Source organism: Mobula birostris, chromosome 6, assembly GCF_030028105.1.
Source record: "Mobula birostris isolate sMobBir1 chromosome 6, sMobBir1.hap1, whole genome shotgun sequence".
NCBI lineage: Eukaryota > Metazoa > Chordata > Chondrichthyes > Myliobatiformes > Myliobatidae > Mobula > Mobula birostris.
In genome coordinates, this window is record NC_092375.1 from 119765289 (window position 1) to 119777706 (window position 12418).

A 12418-nucleotide genomic window follows, 5' to 3' on the forward strand; every position below is an offset into this window, starting at 1 on the left:
AATACTGTACATTAAAACACACAGTGAAATGCATCGCTTGCATTAGCAACCTGCACACACAAGTTTGTGCTTGGGGGCTGCCCGCAAATGTCGCCACACATTCCGGTCACCACAACACAGCATGCCCACAGGGCTCAGCAGAAGAGCACAGAACATAACTGAACAGAACATAGTGAGCAACAAAACAACGACAGAAGAACAAGCCTTGTTCCTCCCTCCCAACCTGTGCACCTACGTCTCACGGTCACCCAGGGGAGACACACGTGGTCACAGGGAGAACGTGCAAACTCCAGGTGGAGAACACCCAAGGTCAGGACTGGCCCCGAGTCACTGCTCTGTGAGGCAGCAGTACTAGCTGCTGTATCACTGTGCGGCTGACAGGCTAGGAGTCTCCCCAGACTGAACCAGAGAACAATACCAGGCAGTGGAACGGCCGGAGGAAGAACTAGTGAGCTGTTGGAGGAACACAGCGTATCAAGCAGCATCTGTAGGGGGAGATGGAAATAGACCATAAGACCATAAAATACAGCAGGGGTCCCCAACCTTTTTTGCACCGCGGACCGGTTTAATATTGACAATATTCTTGCGGACTGGCCGACCGGGGGTGGAGGGGGTGTTTAAGTTGGGTTAAACTCACCTCAACATGTCTTTTACAGTTAGGGTTGCCAACTTTCTCACTCCCAAATAAGGGACAAAAGTAGCAGTCAAATACGACACACTTGTGCTTACCTCGAGTAAGACTACCATGACCATGAAGCCTTGCGCGGGCACCTCTGTGCGCATGTGTGACGTGTGCATACTTGTACGTGCCGATTTTCTTTCCACAAATCGGTTTTGGCTTAATCTTCCCAACTACACTGTACATACATTATTTCTACTTTATATAGGCTGTGTATTTATCATATCATTCTTGCTTTCACTATACATTAGTGTTATTTTAGGTTTTATGTGTTATTTGGTATGATTTGATAGGTTATTTTTTGGGTCTGGGAACACTCAAAAATGTTTCCCATATAAATTAATGGTAATTGCTTTTTTGCTTTACACCATTTCGGCACGGAAGGTTTCATAGGAACGCTCTACCTTAGCGGGGAAAATACGGGACAAGGGCAGTCTCGTATGGGACAAACCAATTTAGCCCACTATATGGGATGTCCCGGCAAATACAGGACAGTTGGCAGCCCTATGTTCAAGTTCAACAGCGTGACAGGGAATGAGGAAAGGTGCAGCTGACTCATATCGTTTCCTCGCGGCCCGGTAGCACATGCTTTGCGGCCCAGTACTGGTCTGTGGCCTGGTGGTTGGGGAGCGCTGAAATATAGGAGCAGAATTAGGCCATTCAGCCCAACAAGTCTGCTCCACCATTCCATCATGGCTGATTTATTATCCCTCTCAACCCCATTCTCTTGCCTTCTCTCTGTGACATTTGAAAATCTTACTAATCAGGAACTTATAAACCTCAGCTTTCATTATATCCATTGACCTGGCCTTCACAACCATCTGTGGCAATGAATTCCACAGATTCACCACCTCTAATTGATGTTCTAAAGGGACGTCCTTGTATTCTGAGGTTGTGTTCTTTCATCCTAGACTCTGCCACTGTAGGACACACCTCTCCACATCCACTCTACCTAGGCCTTTCAATATTCAATAGCTTCCTGTGAGATCTCCCCTCGCTCTTCTAAACTCCAATGATGTTTTGGGTTGAAACCCTGCACCTCGACTGAGAGTGAAGAGGGGAGATGGTCGGTATAAAATGGAGGAGGAGTGATGAGATTGGAGTCTGGCTGATGGACTGAGGAGAGGTGTAATGTGATGGACAACTACCATTCTCCCACTCCTTGTTCCATTCACAAGCTGCATTTATATGAATGATTTGAATGGAGATTCATTAGATTTGATCAGCAAGTTCATGAATGACATAGAATTAGAAAGTATTATTGATAGTGAAGAGGGTTATCGAATATTACAGCAGGACATCAATTATTTAGGAAAGTAGCAAAAGGATTTCAACTTATCTGGAGTGTGAAGTGATGTATTTTGGAAAGTCAAACCAATGTAAGTCTTAGTTAATCTGGCCTCAGCAGTTGGGAAGATGTTGGAGTCGATTGTTAAGGATGAGGTCTCAGGTTATTTGGAGGCATGTGATAAAGTCAGCCGTAGTCAGCACGGTTTCCTCAAGGGAAAATTGTGCCTGACAACCTGTTGGAATTCTTTGAAGAAATAACAAGCAGGGCAGACAAAGGAGAACTGATTGATGTTGTGTACTTGGATTTTCAGAAGGCCTTTGACAAGGTGCCACACATGAGGCTGCCTAACAAGCTACAAGCCCATGATATTACGTGAAAGATTCTAGCATGGATAAAGCAGAGGCTGATTGGTAGGAGGTAAAGTCTAAGAATACTGGCTGGCTGCTGGTGACTAGTGATGTTCCACAGGGGTCTGTGTTGGGACTGATTCTTTTTATGTTATATGTCTAGGATTTGGAGGATGGAATTGATGGCTTTGTTGGCAAATTTTGAAGATGATACAAAAGTAGATGGAGGGGCAGGTAGCTTTAAGGAAGTAGAGAGACTACAGATGGACTTAGACTGATAAGGAGAATGGGCAAAGAAATGGCAGATGGAATAGAGTGTTGGGAAGTGCAGTTTGGTAAAAGGGATGAAAGGATTGACTATTTTCTAATTGAAGAGAAAATACAGAAGACTGAGGTGCAAAAAGACTGGACTCCTTGTGTAGGATTCCCTAAAGGTTAACTTGTAGGTTGAGTGTGGGTGAGGAAGGCAAATGCAATGTTAGCATTCATTTCAAGGTGATTAGAATATGTAATGTTGAAACTTAGAAACCAGTGCTGATGCTCACTTGGAGTATTGTGAGCGGGTTTGGGCCCCTTATCTTAGAAAGGATGTGCTGAAACTGGAGAGGGTTCAAAGGAGGTTCACAAAAATGACTCCAGGATTGGTAGGTGGGAAGCCTTCAAAGGGGAAATTTTGAGAATGCAGAGTTTGTATGTTCCTGTCAGGATTAAAGGCAAATTGAATAGGAATAAGGAACTTTGGTTCTCAAGGGATATTGCAACTCTGATAAAGAAGAAGAGGGAGTTGTATGAAATGTATAGGAAACAGGGAGTAAATCAGGTGCTTGAGGAGTATAAGAAGTGCAAGAAAATACTTAAGAAAGAAATCAGGAGGGCAAAAAGAAGACATGAGGTTGCCTTGGCAGTCAAAGAGAAGGATAATCCAAAGAGCTTTTACAAGTATATTAAGAGCAAAAGGATTGTAAGGGATAAAATTGGTCCTCTTGAAGATCAGAGTGGTCGGCTTTGTGCGGAACCAAAGGAAATGGGGGAGATCTTAAATAGGTTTTTTGCGTCTGTATTTACTAAGGAAGCTGGCATGAAATCTATGGAATTGAGGGAATCAAGTAGTGAGACCATGGAAACTGTACAGGTTGAAAAGGAGGAGGTGCTTGCTGCCTTGAGGAAAATTAAAGTGGATAAATCCCCGGGACCTGACAGAGTGTTCCCTCGGACCTTGAAGGAGACTAGTGTTGAAATTGCGGGGGCCCTGGCAGAAATATTTAAAATGTCGCTGTCTACAGGTGAAGTGCCGGAGGATTGGAAAGTGGTTCATGTTGTTCTGTTGTTTAAAAAAGGATCGAAAAGTAATCCGGGAAATTATAGGCCGGTGAGTTTAATGTCAGTAGTAGGTAAATTATTGGAGGGAGTACTAAGAGACAGAATCTACAAGCATTTGGATAGACAGGGGCTTATTAGGGAGAGTCAACATGGCTTTGTGCGTGGTAGGTCATGTTTGACAAATCTATTGGAGTTTTTCGAGGAGGTTACCAGGAAAGTGGATGAAGGGAAGGCAGTGGATATTGTCTACATAGAGTTCAGTAAGGCCTTTGACAAGGTCCCGCATGGGAGGTTAGTTAGGAAAATTCAGTCGCTAGGTATACATGGAGAGGTGGTAAATTGGATTAGACATTGGCTCGATGGAAGAAGCCAGAGGGTGGTGATAGAGAATTGCTTCTCTGAGTGGAGGCCTGTGACTAGTGGTGTGCCACAGGGATCAGTGCTGGATCCATTGTTATTTGTCATCTATATCAATGATCTGGATGATAATGTGGTAAATTGGATCAGCAAGTTTGCTGATGATACAAAGATTGGAAGTGTAGTAGACAGTGAGGAAGGTTTTCAGAGCCTGCAGAGGGACTTGGACCAGGTGGAAAAATGGCAGATGGAGATTAATACTGACAAGTGTGAGGTATTGCACGTTGGAAGGACAAACCAACGTAGAACATACAGGGTTAATGGTAAGGCACTGAGGAGTGCAGTGGAACAGAGGGATCTGGGAATACAGATACAAAATTCCCTAAAAGTGTCGTCACAGGTAGATAGGGTCATAAAGAGAGCTTTTGGTACATTGTCCTTTATTAATCAAAGTATTGAGTATAAGAGCTGGAATGTTATGATGAGGTTGTATAAGGCATTGGTGAGGCCGAATCTGGAGTATTGTGTTCAGTTTTGGTCACCAAATTACAAGAAGGATATAAATAAGGTTGAAAGAGTGCAGAGAAGGTTTACAAGGATGTTGCCGGGACTTGAGAAACTCAGTTACAGAGAAAGGTTGAATAGGTTGGGACTTTATTCCCTGGAGCGTAGAAGAATGAGGGGAGATTTGATAGAGGTATATAAAATTATGATGGGTATAGATAGAGTGAATGCAAGCAGGCTTTTTCCACTGAGGCAAGGGGAGAAGAAAACCAGAAGACATGGGTTAAGGGTGAGGGGGGAAAAGTTTAAAGGGAACATTAGGGGGGGCTTCTTCACACAGAGAGTGGTGGGAGTATGGAATGAGCTGCCAGACAAGGTGGTAAATGCGGGTTCTTTTTTAACATTTAAGAATAAATTGGACAGATACATGGATGGGAGGTGTATGGAAGGATATGGTCAGTGTGCAGGTCAGTGGGACTAGGCAGAAAATGGTTCGGCACAGCCAAGAAGGGCCAAAAGGCCTGTTTCTGTGCTGTAGTTTCTATGATTGAACAGCTTGTCATACAAAGAGTGTCTAATGGCTCTGGGCCTGTATTCACTGGAATTCAGAAGAATGAGAGGTGACTTCATGGAAACCTATCAAATGGTGGAAGGTCTTGATAGAGAGAATGTGGAGAGGACGTTTCCTATGGTGGGAGAGTCTAAGACCAGAGGACACAACCTCAGAATAGAGGGGCTTCCTTTTAGAACAGAGATGAGGAAGAATTTCTTTAGCCAGAGAGTGGTGAATCTGTGGAAATCTTTGCCACAGGGAGCTATGGAGGCCAAGTCTTAATGTATAGTTAAGGCAGAAGTTGATAGATTCTTGATTAGTCAGGGCATGAACGGATACGGGGAGAAGGCAGGGGATTGGGGTTGAGGAAGATGGATCAGCCATGATGAAATGGTGGAGCAGACTTGATGGGCCAAGTGGTCTAATTCTGCTCCTATATCTTATTGTCTTATAGTCTCATCTACAACTGGGGGGACACTAGGGGGACTTCGGAATATAACTACACAGTTTGTCAAAGCACCACTGGTAGAAAGGGTGGTGAGTAAAGTGTTTAGCACACTGGCTGTGATGCTCCACTCCCAGATGAGCTCAACACCTTTTATGCAGGCTTTGAAAGAGAAAAAAAAAACTACAGCTGTGTGAATCCCTGGGCAGTATCCGGTGACACTGTGATTTCTGTCTTGGAGATCCCTCACAAGGGGTCAGGCTAATGCTGTACCTGATAGGGCACTGGAAAACCGTGCCAACCAACTAGCTGGGGTGTTCAAGGACATCTTCAGTCTGTCACCGCTGCAGTCAGAGGCTCCCACCTGCTTCAAACGAGCAACAATCATACCAGTGCCCAAGAAAGGCAGCCTGAGCTGCCTCAACAACTATCACACAGTGACACTCTCACCTACTGTGATGAAGTGCTTTGAGAGGTTGGTCATGGGTAGAAGCAACTCCTGCCTCAGCAAAGACCTGGACTTGCGGCAATTTGTCTATCAGCACCATAGGTCTACAGCGGATCAAGTCTCACTGGCTCTCCACTCGGCCTTTGATCACCTGGACAAAAGCAATAGCTACATCAGGCTGCTGTTTACTGATTACAGCACAGTGTTCAACACAAAACCTGGGCCTTTGTACCTCCCTCTGCAACTGGGTCCTTGACTTCCTCAGTGGGAGACCACAGTCTGTGCGGATTGGAAATAACATCTCCTCCTCGCCGACAATCAACACTGGTGCACCTCAAGGATGTGTGCTTAGCCCACTACTCTACTCTCTCCACCCCCACGACTGTGTGGCTAGGCACAGCTCAAACACCATCTATAAATTTGCTGACAACACAACTATTGTTGGCCAAATTTCAGTAATGGCATGCATACAGGGGCGAGATAGATAGTTGGTTGAGTGCTGTTGCAGCGACAACCTTGCACCCAGTGTCAGTAAGACCAAGGAATTGATTTTGAACTTCAGGAAGTGGAAATCAAGGGAACACACTCCAGTCTTCATCAAGGACGATGCCACAAAAAAAGTGGCATCCACCATTAAGGACCCCCATCATCCAGTACATACCCTCTTCTCATCAACGAGAGGTATACGAGTCTGAAGGCACACACTCAACATTTGAGGAACAGCTTCTTCCCTCTGTATTCAGATTTCTGAATGGACAATGAACACATGAACACTACCTCACTATATCATTTTTTGCTCTCATTTTTCACCTGTGCCCCCCCATCCCTGGCACACCTTCCCTACCAGCTGTCCCACACCCCTCCCATAGTTCTCTACCCTCACCATCTCAACATCCTTTGCTCCTGCCAGATTTATAAACTCACTCTCCGCTCCACATTGACAAATACAGTATTGTACAGAAGTCTTAGGCACCCTAGCTATATACAGTATACGTGCCTAAGACTTTTGCACTGTACGGCAAATATCCTTAGAGTCATAAAGTTATGAAAAAACTACAGCACAGAAACAGGCCCTTTGGCCCATCTAGTCCATGCACAAAAGTGAGTCCAGGTCCAGCAGGTCCAGGTAAACGCTAATAATCTGCTATACAACTATTTAGAAATCCTGACCGTTTTGAATCTAGCTCACCAGAGCCCTGGCTCCTGTGCTCTGTTCCACTTGCTCCCTGTAAACCTACCGAGGCCCCTGTTCCTTGCACTCTCTTCAAATAGATCAGATTCACAGGAAAAATTATTCCACCAAGTAACATCTGAGCAACCCAGCCCACTATGAACATCCCAAGCTGGCTGGATTATCAAAATTTTCTGTCTATCTGTCCAAGGCTACAGCAGAATGTGGGCCAAGCAATGGCAAGTGTTTGAGATGCATTCTGGGAAGTCAAACCAGGGCAGGACCCTTATAGTGAATGGCAGGCGTCTGGGGTGTTTCATGTTTAAGACAGTACAGCACAGGGACAGGCCCTTTGTCCCACTATTGTATTGGTTGAATCCTTTCTGGCCATAAATGATCCATATCCCGCCATTCCCTGCAAATCGGTGTCTCTACCTAAAGGCATCTTGAACACCACTTCCACCGCGACCCCCGGCAGCACCCAATACTTTCAAGTGTAAGAAAATGTTCCCCCTCTCGCCTTAAAGCTCTCTGGTATTGAACATTTCTACCCTATTCATGAGTCATAGAGCACTACAGCAGGGAATCAGACCCTTCAGCCCATCTAGAGCATGGTGAACTATTATTCTGCCTAGTCCCATTGACCTGCACCTGGATCATAACCCTCCAAGCCCCTTGAATGCAAGAATCTATCCAAACTTCTCTTAAACGTTGAACTTGAACCTGCATCCATCACTTCTGATGACAGCTCATTGCACGCTCTGAGTAAAGAAGTTACCCCTTATGTTCCCCTTAACATTTCACCCTTAACCCATGACCTCTAGCTCTAGCCTCGCCTAACCTCAGTGATAAACGCCTGCTTGCATTTACCCTATCTGTACTCCTCATAATTTTGTAAACCTCTATCAAACTTCTTCTCATTCTCCTACGCTCTAGAAAATAAAATCCTAACTGAATCAACCTTCATCAAGTCCTAGAAATGTCCTTGTGCTTCTCATGATTTTATAAACTTTATCAGGTCTGCCCTTGGCCTCCAGTCTCGAGAGAGTGCAAAAAAGATTCACAAGAACGTTGCCTGCACCAGAAGACGTGAGTTAGGAGAAATTAGATAGACTGGGACTGCTTTCCTTGCACGAGTCGAAGGGTGACTTCATGGAGAGTTTAGAAAATCATGGGAAGTACGGAAGGGATGGATCATCATAGTTGTTTTCCCTGAGTAGTGCAGCTGAAAACTAGAAGCCACAGTGTTACGGGGAGGGGAAAAGATTTAAAGGTGAACACAGAGCCAAGTGGTGGGTGTACGAAATGAGTTGCCAGAGGAAGTGGAAGAGGTGGGTATAATTACAGTGTTTAACAGACACTTGGATAGAATCACAGATAGGAAAGGCATAGAGGGATTTGTGACAAGCACAGGTAAATGGGACTGGCTCAGAGAAGCACCTTGATGGGCATTGACAAGTCGAATGGCCTGTTTCAGCAGTTTTACCCGATGAATAGCCTGTTTCTGCAGTTTTACCCGATGAACGGTCTGTTTCGGCACAGTTTTATGCTATAGCTTTAATTTTACTGTATAAATGTTTGCACAGACACATAACAAGGCAAACATTATCTCAAGTGACTCCATCTGCTACTTCTCCGCACAGCTCTGCATCCTGTCAATGTCCTGTTGTATCCTACAATAACCCTCTTCACTATCCACAACTCCACCAGCCTTCATGTCATCTGGAAATTTACTAACCCATCCTTCCACTTCCTCATTTGAGTCATTTATAAAAATCACAGAGAGCAGGGTCTCTGCAAACACCACAGGTCACGACCTGCGGGCAGAATACTCTCCATCTGCGCCACCCTCTGCCCACTGTGGGCAAGCCAATTCTGAATCCACGTAGCCATGTTTCCCTGGATCCCATGGTTCCTGACTCTCTGAATGAGCCTACCATGGGGAACCTTATCAAACACATTACTCAAATTCATATACACCACATCCCTGCCCTACCTCGATCAGCGTGCTTTGTTTGTCTTCAAAGAATTCAGTTGGAATCGTGAGGCATAACCTGAGACATACAAAGCCATGCTGACTAAACCTAATCAGACTTCGCTTCTCTGAATACTCGTAAATCCTGTCCCTAAAGATCTTCTCCAATAACTTGCCCACCACTGAAGAAAGATTCACTGGTCTATAATTGGTACCAGAGGAAATATGTTTCATTTAGTTGTATACATGCATATGTTTGAATAACAATAAACTTGAACTTCAGCTAATGTTTCCAAAAGTTTTAGCACGTCGTCTTTCTTAACATCAATATGTTCTGGGATATCCACCTGTTTTACGCTGTCTTCACATGGGTCAAGCTCCTTCACAGTGCTGAAAACTGAAGCAATGTATTCATTGAGGACCTCTCTGATCTCTGCAAACACCAGGCACATTTCATGTATTCCTGACTGGTCTTGTCCTCATGCTGGTCATCCTTCTGTTCTTCGCTTATGTGTAGAACACCTTTGGGCTTTCCTTCAGTCCTACTTGCCAAGGTCTTCTCATGTCCCCTTCTAGCTCTCCTATGTCCATTCTTCAGCTCCTTCCCGGTTACCCTTTAATTCTATAGCGCCCTGTCTGATCCTTGCCTCCTAAACCATAAGTAAGCTTCTTTCTGCTCTTATCCCTCTTCAAAGTTACAGTAAAGTTCAGGGAGTTGTGGTCACTATCTCTGAAATGCTCATCCATTGAGAGATCTAACACCTGACCTGGTTCATTGCCTATCACCAAATCCAATATAGCCTCTCCTAGTCGACCTGTTGACATATTGCATCAGGAATCCTTCCTGGAAACACCTGACAAATTTTGCTCCATCCAAACCTTTTGCATTCAGGAGGTGCCAATCAGTATTAGGTAAGTTGCTGTCCCCCATGGCAACAGTCTGCTAGTTTTCCATAATCTGCCTCCTGATCTGTTCCCCAGTGTCTCTGTTGCTGTTGGGCAGGAGGGTGGAGGAAGAGTTTATAGATTACTCCCTTTCTGTTTCTGACTCCCAGCCACACTCAGCAGTCTTCCTTTCCTGCAGTTGTGAAACTATCCCTGATTAGCAAAGAGGCATCACTATTTTTTTTAACCTCCATCCCAGTTCCTTTTGAAACATCTAAACCCTGAAACATCCAGCAGCCATTCCTGCCCTTGTGACAGTCGAGTCTCCGTAATGGCCACATCATCGTAGTTTCATGTACTGACCCATGCTCTAAGTTCATCATCCCTGTTCCTGGGAGATGAACTTCGCAATTAAACCCACATCTACCACTTGCTGGCAGCTCCAGCCACACGCACACCATCCTCTTAAATGTCTCTAATGTACCTGCCTCTATCATCAACCCTGGCAATGCATTCCATGCATCCACCACTCTCGGTGTAAAATACCTGCCTTTCCTACATTTTCCTCCAATCATCTTAAAAATATAAAAATATATCATTTCCACACTGGGACTGTGCACTCTATCTGTGCCTCTTGTACATCTCTATTAAGTCACCTGCCATCCTCCGTCACTCCAAAGAGAAAAGCCCTATCTCACTCAACCTCTTCTCATCAGACATGCCCTCTAATCCAGGCAGCATTCTGGTAAGTCTCCTCTGCACCCTCTCTAAATCTTCCTCATTCTTCCCTTATTGAGGTGACCAGAACTGAACACAATACTCCAAGTGTGGTCTATACAAAATTTTATGGAGCTTCAATTTTATCTTGCGGTTCTTGAACTTAACCCCTGACTAATGAAGGCCAATGTGCCATATGCCTTCTTAACAACCTTTGGCAACTTTGAGGGATCTGTGGACACGGACCCCAAGTTCTTTCTTGTTTTTCTACACTGCTAAGAATCTCTACTTTCAAGTTTGACCTTCCAAAGTGAATCACTTCACACTTTTCCAGATTGCACTCCATCTGCTACTTCTCAGCCCAATTTTATTCAACATCCCAACTGACAAAGACACCTGAGTATCTGGCTGTATGCCTTCTTTACCACCCTGCGCATTGCTGTTGCCACTTTCAGGCAACCATGGACTTGCACCTTAATATCCCTCTGTTTGTCAATTCTCCCAGGGGTTACTGCCATTTACTGTATACTTTCCTCCTGTATTCAGTCATACAGCACAGAAACAGGTCTTTCAGCTCAGCTGGTCCATGCTGACCAATGTTCCCCATCCAAGCTGAATCCATTTGCCAGCCTTTGGCCCATAACCTAAACCTCTCCAATCCATGCATCTTGTAGAAGGGACAGAATCAGAATTAGCTTTAATATCATTGATATATGTCATGAAATTTGTTGATTTGTGGCAGCAGTACAGTGCAACAGATAAAATACTATAAATTGCATTAAGAAATGTAAAATGTATTTAAAAAAGCAGTGTAGAAAGAGAGCAAAAATAGGGATGTAGTGTTCATGGTTGGTTCATTGTCTACTCAGAAAGCTAATGGTAGAAGGGAAGAAGCTATTCCTAAAACATTAAGTGTGTATCTTCTGGCTCCTGTACCTCCTGTCCGATGGTGGTAGTAAGAAGGTAGTATGTCCTGGGTGATGGGAATTCTTGATGTAGGATGATGCCTTTTTCAGGCATGTCCTTTTGAAAATGTCCTCGATGCTGGGGAGGTTAGTGTCCATGATGGAGCTGGCTAAGTTTGCATCTTTCTCTGATCCTATGCAGTAGCCCCTCCATACCAGACAGCGATGCAACCATTTACGATCTTCTCCTGCAGAGATTTGCTGGAGACTTCGGTGACATACCAAATCTCCTCTAACTCTTGGTGTGCCTTCTTCATAATTGTATCAAGATGTAGCTGCCTCCACCACTTCCTCTGGCAGCTCGTTCCACATAGATACCACCCTTTGTATAAAAAAATGTTTCTCCTCAAGTTCCAATTAAACTTTTCCCTTCTCACCTATTTAGCTGCCTGTAGTACAATCTAACACTGTGACCATTCTCTTCTTATTTCTGAGCTCCACCCATAAAACCTCATTGGAGCGATTTATCTTCAGTGATTCATCCTGGACTACTGCTATGACATTCTCCTCAATCAAAAATGCAACTCTTCCTCTTCTCCACTATTTTTACACCTAAAGCAGCTGTACTCCAGAACATTAAGATCATAACCATAAGACATAAGAGCAGAATTAGGCCACCTGGCTCATCGAGTTTGCTTCGCTGTTCAATCATGGCTGATCCTTTTTTTTCTCCTTCTCAACCCTAGTTCCCAGGTTTCTCCCCGTAACTGTTGATGCCATGTCCAATCAAGAACCTATCAATCTCTGCGTTAATACACCCA